The sequence below is a fragment of the Oryx dammah genome, unplaced genomic scaffold (assembly GCF_014754425.2).
Source record: "Oryx dammah isolate SB20612 unplaced genomic scaffold, SCBI_Odam_1.1 HiC_scaffold_18, whole genome shotgun sequence".
NCBI classification, from domain to species: domain Eukaryota; kingdom Metazoa; phylum Chordata; class Mammalia; order Artiodactyla; family Bovidae; genus Oryx; species Oryx dammah.
This window is the reverse complement of record NW_024070202.1, coordinates 866,405-874,223: the sequence shown is the minus strand read 5'-3', so window position 1 is coordinate 874,223 and position 7,819 is coordinate 866,405. Positions and strand designations below refer to the sequence as shown.

General features: G+C 42.5%; 1 long non-coding RNA gene across 1 annotated transcript; it reads left to right on the top strand.

Moving 5' to 3' along the window:
• Window positions 1-387: 387 nt before the first annotated feature.
• Window positions 388-4,645, top strand: LOC120877814. The gene is made up of 3 exons (XR_005724402.1): window positions 388-480; window positions 846-946; window positions 4,547-4,645. It is a non-coding gene; the product is annotated as an uncharacterized LOC120877814 (long non-coding RNA).
• Window positions 4,646-7,819: the final 3,174 nt, after the last annotated feature.

Below are 7,819 nucleotides of genomic sequence, written 5' to 3'. Positions count from 1 at the left end.
TCTTAAACTTGAAATAAACAGGCAGTCCAAAAGAAAATTGGGAGAGGCTGCCTCATTCACCGACACCGTCCACCTCTTCCGGTTGAATCCCTGGCTGCTGGAGTTGGACTTTGGCAAATGTGTCGTTGGTGGCCTTTCTGGGTTTCCATGGTAGCCTGGCTGTAACAATGTATTCATTATTTACGTTTCCCAGGCGTGCCCTCTCTGTCGTTTTACCTGTTTGCCTAGTTACTGCCAGAGTAGCCACCAGATGGTGCTATTCCCCTTTGAATGAGTTACAAACAGCCCATTATACATGATTCATTAATGGGCGCGGCTTGCCTATATACGGGTTTCTGTGGGGTGGGGCCCAAGGTTTTGTTCGGGCCTGGGGAGCGGCGGCTGCCGTCTTGTGTCAGCGGCTGCGGAGGTGAAGTAGGTGGCAGGAACGAGCAGAACCACTACGACCCGGGGACGAGAAGTCGGCGGCGGCGATTCTAGGTGACCCAGGAGGCGGGGAGGAGAAGGAGGAGGAGGGTGGTGGCCGGGGTTGGCTTCCGCTCCTAGAGGAGTTGGCGGCGGCGCGACCCGGGGAACCGGCATTGGTAACAAATGGCCTTTCTCAGCGCCTTGGCCGGGACAGGGGTTTCGGGGTTGAATGGTGTTGGGCCGGTGCTGGACCAAGCTAATGTTGGGGCGGGTGGTGATGACTCGGAGGGATCGTTGAAGAGAAGTGGGGGGTACATTTTGGGCGGGGCCGATATTCCCCATCTGGGACCAGCCCAGTCCCTCGGGCTCCAAAATCTGACCTTAGGCTCAGGCCTCCAGAATCTGCTATTAGAGACTCAGCCAGCATTCCTAATCAGGGACTTGGCCCTGTCCTGCGTCTTGCATAGCAGATCGGAACTTCCCCCAGCAATGGAGACTTAAACGGGATCGACATTCCTGGTCAACGCCTCCTACCAGGGTATGTCATTAAAGACCTACCCCCAGAATCTTTCTTCATTCACCCTTCGTTCCTCAGAATTTGTCCTCTCAGCTTCCAAGAGGGGCCAAACTTCAGGGAGAGTCCATTTGATTTCATTTAAACTTCTCTAGCATCTTCCTTCAGAATCACCCTCCACAGGCACACGCACAGACACACACACACACACAGACTGACCTTAGAGCTTTCAAGGAGTCTAGACACTATAAAAGGCTATTTGTGCTTGGCCTCCATGTCAGAGACCACTCCTCCACATCCCACAGGTCTCCCAACCCACCTTGGCTCTAGCAACTTCCCTCTGAAACCCTTCTGGGCCAGCATATCTATTCAGAGGTCCACTTCAGCATTCACCTTTAGAGACTGCTTTCATTCCTAGAATCTGTCCTTAAAGTCTTCCTTTATTTTAAGAGAATGCCTCCTTCTTTTCTTGTGGTCCCAGTATTCTCTTTAGAGACTATCCTTTGCGAGCCTCAACCTCTCTCCCATCAGACACTCTTAACCCCCAGTATCTTCCCTCAGAGCTTCCCAGGGGACCAGACACCAAGGAGGAATTGCTTGGACACATAATCCTCCATCAGAGATCTCTCTGCCAGTCTCTGCCCTTGCAGACCCTATTGGCTAGTGCCTTGCATCAGAGACTTGCCTCTTAAATCCCACCCATCACTCAACCTCTGCCTTCAAAAGCCAGCCAGGGTTCTAGCTTTTCTCAGATTGCTTAAGGTTGCATCAGGCCTCAGAATCTGCCCTCAGAGCCTTCCAGGATCCCAGCATCTTCATTCAGTTTCAGCTTCATAGAACCCCAACATCATCGTCAGTTGTCCCTTCCCACAACAGGTCTAGTTCGCCACAGAATAGAAAACCCCTGCTCAGCACCGACTCTCAGAGCCTCCATGGGCTTCCACGTAATTGGTCAGAGAAACCCTACTTACTGAAATCTTAAGGGCCAGAACTGTCTGGGCTCAACCTCTCCTTTCCACTCCTTGGAGCAGTTGTAGTACCTAGCATGTACCAATCAGAGATCAACACGAGGCCTTTGTGCTCTATTAGAAATCCCTCCACAACCCCACCCTGGGCCTCAGCATCCACACTTGTAGCCTCCTGGATCTCTGACATCAAGGTCAGGGACACCTTTTCCCCTGCAAGTCTCTGTTAATTTTGGTCAAAGATTTCCCTCTGCCACCAGTGTAGACCCCCAGGGCCCCAGCATCCCCCTCATGGAGAACACCCCTGTCCCCAGACCCCATTGTCTTCCTGAAACCTCCTTGGGCCCCAGGATCCCCCACCCATTCCCTGTGTAGCCACTGGGGCCTCCAGTGCAATTTCCCCACCCTTTCCTGAAAGCTCCTTTTCCAAAGACCCGGATTTGAGTCTTAACAACCTTGCCCAGTCACACCCTGGCTGTCCACCACCCCCACCCCACCCTCACCCCCCATCCCAGACTTCTAATATCCCCTTTCCAGTATCCCTCTGATCCTCCAGAGGCTCAGGCAACTGCTTCCTGATGCTTCTCTTTTACATCCTTAGGGATTTCTCAGTTAATCCCTCTTAGGAAGCTTGACAGGCCCCAGCATCCTGTGCCCTACACATCTCCTCATGCTGATGACTTGACCCTGTGGCTGCCTATTCTGAAGCCTGCTCCAGGGCTCCTACCTCAATCCATCTCTGGCTTGGGTGGTAGAGAATGCTCAGGCTTCAAAATCAGCAGTTTGGAGATCTCAGGCAAGCTCTGAAGCTCTCTGAGTCCTTGTTCAGGTTTGCTGAACATTTGGTAGTACATGTGTCCTAATTGGGGCCTGAGCATGTGTTGAGAGAGAAAAAGTATTGATTTTATACTTGTGGTGGAGGATCTTTAGATCTGCTCTGGGATTTTTGCCCCAGACCCCTTTCTGCTTGCCCTAAGACTGGCCTGTTCCCAATCTCTGTAACTGAAGCCCTCTCAGACCATCTGCTGAAACCTGCTTAGACCCTCACTGCCAGCACTAGGGATCCAGATGTCAAAGTCTAGATAGCAGAGATCTCTCTGGCCCTGAACCATTTATAATTTCAGATGCAGGGAGACAGTGTGTGCTCAACAACCAAATCAGTGGCAAGACAAGGAGATAACTAAGTAATGGAGACCTCTCTGGAGGTGTCTGGGGAGGAGCTTAAGTCGCTGAGTTCTGACCACAGACTTTGACTTTTTTAACCTCCCTAGCAGCCCCTTGACCCCACTCCAGTGTTCTTGCCTGGAAAATCCCATGGAAGAGGAGCCTGGTAGGCTGCAATCCATGGGATCCCGAAGAGTCAGACACGACTGAGCGATTTCACTTTCAATTTTCACTTTCATGCACTGGAGAAGGAAATGGCAAACCACTCCAGTGTTCTTGCCTGGAGAATTCCAGGGATGGGGGAGCCTGGTGGGCCACTGTCTATGGGGTCACACAGAGTCGGACACGACTGAAGTGACTTAGCAGTAGCAGCATTTAACACATAGGTCACATTGGTAGTATTGACATATTTACAATATTAAGTCTTTGAATCCATGAACAAGGAATATGTTTCCTTTTTTAAATAATTTCAGAAATGTTTCATAGTATTCATTGTAAAAGTTTTTCACCTCTTGGCTAATTCCTAAGTATTTTATTACTTTTGATACTATTGTAAATGAAATTGTTTTGTAGTGAGATGATTTGGGAGAATGGCACTGAAACATGTATAATATCATGTAAGAATCGAATTGCCAGTCTATGTCCAATGCAGGATATGGCACGCTTGGGGCTGGTACACGGGATGACCCAGAGAGATGTTGTGGGGAGGGGGGTGGGAGGGGGGTTCATGTTTGGGAATGCATGTACACCCATGGTGGATTCATGTCAATGTATGGCAAAACCAATACAGAATTGTAAAGTAAAATAAAAAATAAATAAATGAAAAAATAAACCATCAAAAAAAAAAAAAAAAAGAAACTGTAATATCCTTTCAGACTGTTGATTGTTAGTACATAGAAATGCAACTGGTTTTGTGTATTGACTTTGTATTTTACTAACTTTACTGATTTTCCATTCTTTCACTTTCAATTTTTTGTGTCTTTGAATCTAAAGTAAGTTTTAGGTATACAACTTACAACCAGACCATGTGTTTTCATCCACTCTGCCAAACTTTTTCTTTTGATTAGGAAGTATAATTGTTACATTAAGTAATTATGGATACAAAGTGACATATGTCATTTTTCTATTTGCTTTCTATATGCCTTACAGCTTTTTCTTTTCTTTTTTTGTCTCTCATTTCCTACATCACTCTCTTATTTTATGTTTAGTTGATTTCTTTGCATTGAAATGTTTAAAATCATTCTCAATTATATATATATATATTATGCAGGTATTTTCTTTATGCTTACCATGGGAATTATATTTCACATCCCTAACTCTTTAAATTTGTATTACATTAACTTCAATAACACAAAAAGCTCTTCTTCTTTACAACTCATCCCTGTCCCTATCAGTTATCAATGTCAAAAAAATATATCTTCATACACAGTGTGCCCAAAACCATAAACTAATAATTCTTTTAAATGCATTAGTTTCTTAAATTTTGTACTTATAGAAAACAAGATTTGAAGTTGCAAACCAAAGTTGCTGCCGGGAGCCAGTGTGAGGAACTCCACCCGTGGCAAAAGTCATGAGGAAAGAGGCTCAGCATTATGCAAAGGTGGGATCGAGCCTCAGGAGACCCCATGTTCCCAAGCATCTACCCCCCAAACCAGAGTCTGCCTACTTTGCTGTTTTATGCTCACTTACACCTCTGACTTTATGAGGGGCTGTCCCCCACCACCTCTCTCAGAGAAGGAGTCAACTTGCAGCTCCAGTCAATAAAAATTCCTGGGTGTGACAAGAGTGTTTCAACTTACAAACTCCTCTGAAGGTTCTCTAGCCTGCCTGAACAGGTTCATCCAGCCACATGTGATTGTTTACAGCCTCCCAACCATGAGAGGCACGAGATGCTTTAAGCTTTCTAAATACAGATTCTTTTGAGAAGTTAGGAAATTATTAATATAGTATAGTGGGTTGATTAGAAATTATATTGGTGAAGGGTTTTTCATTTGTTGAGCCAATATTTGCTGCTAAATCTCCATATTCCCTGCCCTTATAATGAATATAATTAGCATATAGGAGAAATAAGTATTAACCTTCGATATTAATCATGTTAAACCTTAGGCTAAGTAAATTCCTTTCTTGACTATAATCCCCTGCACCCTCACCCTATAGGAATGCAACTTTATCTGGTACCTTCAGAGGGTGGTGCCTAGCTTAAGGAAAAATCACCCCTGGAATAAATAAGTTTTCTGGTTGACTGACCATTATCAGAAAGGACCATAAAATGTCAGCAGGCCTCATGGCCAGAAGATGATGTAAAACCCCTAAGACCTTTGTATACTTTTATATGAAGCACCTGATTTTGACAAGGGTCAGGTCTGCTTACCCCACGTGACTCTGTATTCATTCCTATGTATAACAAAAAGTATATAAGCAAACCTGAAAATAAAGAAGACAGATCAGTTTCTGGAAAGACTGATTCCCCCATGTTGTTCTTTTTTCCCCCTTCTGGCTGAATTCTCATCTGGAGCGTGGATACTCACCAAGACTGCTAATTTTGCCCTGGTTTCTAAGACCCACATGAAAGGGAGCCCAAGGCAGGGCACCCTCCATTATTCAAGTGGGCGCCAGTGGCCTACATAGGTGGTGCAAACTCCTTGTTTTGGAGTTTTATTGGTATTCCACGTAAACCAAGTTACTCAACATCTTTCTCCACTAATTTTCCTACTACATTATTCTTTTCTAATCTCTCTTTATATTTCTAATTAAATAGCTTTTTCCTAGGAAGCCAATTCCGTCTCCCCTTCGAATTACCCTGCATCCACCAGGGCTGGATCCTGGCAAGTTACAATACTAGTTTTCAGTTATATACACTTTATCATTATTATTATTATTATTTTGCTTTAAACATGCTGGTCTCTTAAATCCTGTAGACAACAAAAAGTGTGGTTAAGAACCATTGTTATAATCATATTTCTTATTTATCTGCCTATTTGAGGTATTTATTTCCAATGCAACTTTGAGTTACTATCAGTGACTTTTCATTTCACTTTGCAGAACTTTTGAACATTTCTCATAAGGCAGGTCTAGTGGTCAACTCACTCAGTTTTGGTTTATATGGAAATGCTTTATTTCCAATGCAATTGTGAATTACTATCTAGTCACTTTTCACTTCACTTTACAGGACTCTTGAACATTTCTCACAAGGCACGTCTAGTGGTCAACTCACTCAGTTTTGGTTTGTATGGAAATGTTTTAATTTCTCCCTTAATTTTGTAGGACACTTTTGCCAGATATAAAGTCTTTGGTTGACAAACTTTTTTTTTTAACTTTTATTATACAAGCCCATTGGTATCCAACCTCCAAAATTTATGATGAGAAATCTGCTCTTATAAAGGACCACTTGATAATTCATTTCTCTTATTGTCTTCAAGATTTTCTTTTTGTCTCTGGCTTTTGAAATTTTGATTATAATTTGTCCCAATTGGCCTTTTGATTTACCTTGCATGGAGTTTGTTGAGCTTCTTAGCTATTGATATTAATATTTTTCATAAAATTTTGGAAGTTGTCTTGCATTATTTCTTCAAATATGCTCTCTGTTTTTTATTCTCTTCTCCTTTGAGATTCCCACAGCACACATGTGGGTCCCCTTGATAATGTCCTGCAGTTCATTCAGGCTAGCTCACTTTTCTTCAATATTCTTTCCTTCTGTTACCCTGACTTGATGAATTTTAATGTCTTATCTTTATGTTTATTGGCTTATTTCTTCTGTCTGTTCAAATCTGGTCATTGAATCCCTCTAGCGATTTCTAATTTCAGTTATTGTATTTTTCAGCTCTAAAATTTGTTTATCATTTCTTTTTAAGTTTTCTGTCTCTTCAATGATATTTCCATTTTGCTCATACATTATTTTCTTGACTTTCTCTCACCTTTCTTTAGTTCTTTGAGCATGTTTTAATAACTGTTTTCAAGATTTTACTTAAATAGATATGCCATCTGGATTTTTTCAGGAACCATGTCTATTGATTTATTTTTTTTTTCCTTTGAATGAACCATATTTTCATGTTTCTTTGTAGGCTTTATTATATTTTTGTTGAAAACTGGACATTTGAATCTAATAATGTGGTAACTCCTGAAATCATATTCTTTGCTTTCCCCAGGCTCATTGTTATTGCTATGCTTTTGCTTTTTTGAAATTATTTATTTTAATTGGAGGATAATTACTTTACAATATTTTGATTTTTTTTTTTTTACCATACATCAACATGAATTGGCAACAGGTATACATGTTCAAGCTGGTTTTAGAAAAGGCCGAAGAACCAGAGATCAAATTGCCAACATCTGCTGGATCATAGAAAAAGCAAGAGAGTTCCAGAAGAACATTTATTTCTGCTTTATTGACTATGCCAAAGCCTTTGACTGTGTGGATCACAATTAACTGTGGAAAATTCTGAAAGAGATGGGAATATTGCACCACCTGACCTGCCTCTTGAGAAATCTGTATGCAGGTCAGGAAGCAACAGTTAGAACTGGACATGGAACAACAGACTGGTTTCAAATAGGGAAAGGAGTATGTCAAGGCTGTATATTGTCACCCTGCTTATTTAATTTCTATGCAGAGTACATCATGAGAAACGCTGGACTGGAAGAAACACAAGCTGGAATCAAGATTGCCAGGAGATATATGAATAACCTCAGATATGCAGATGACACCACCCTTATGGCAGAAACTGAAGAGGAACTAAAAAGCTGATGAAAGTGAAAGAGGAGAGTGAAAAAGTTG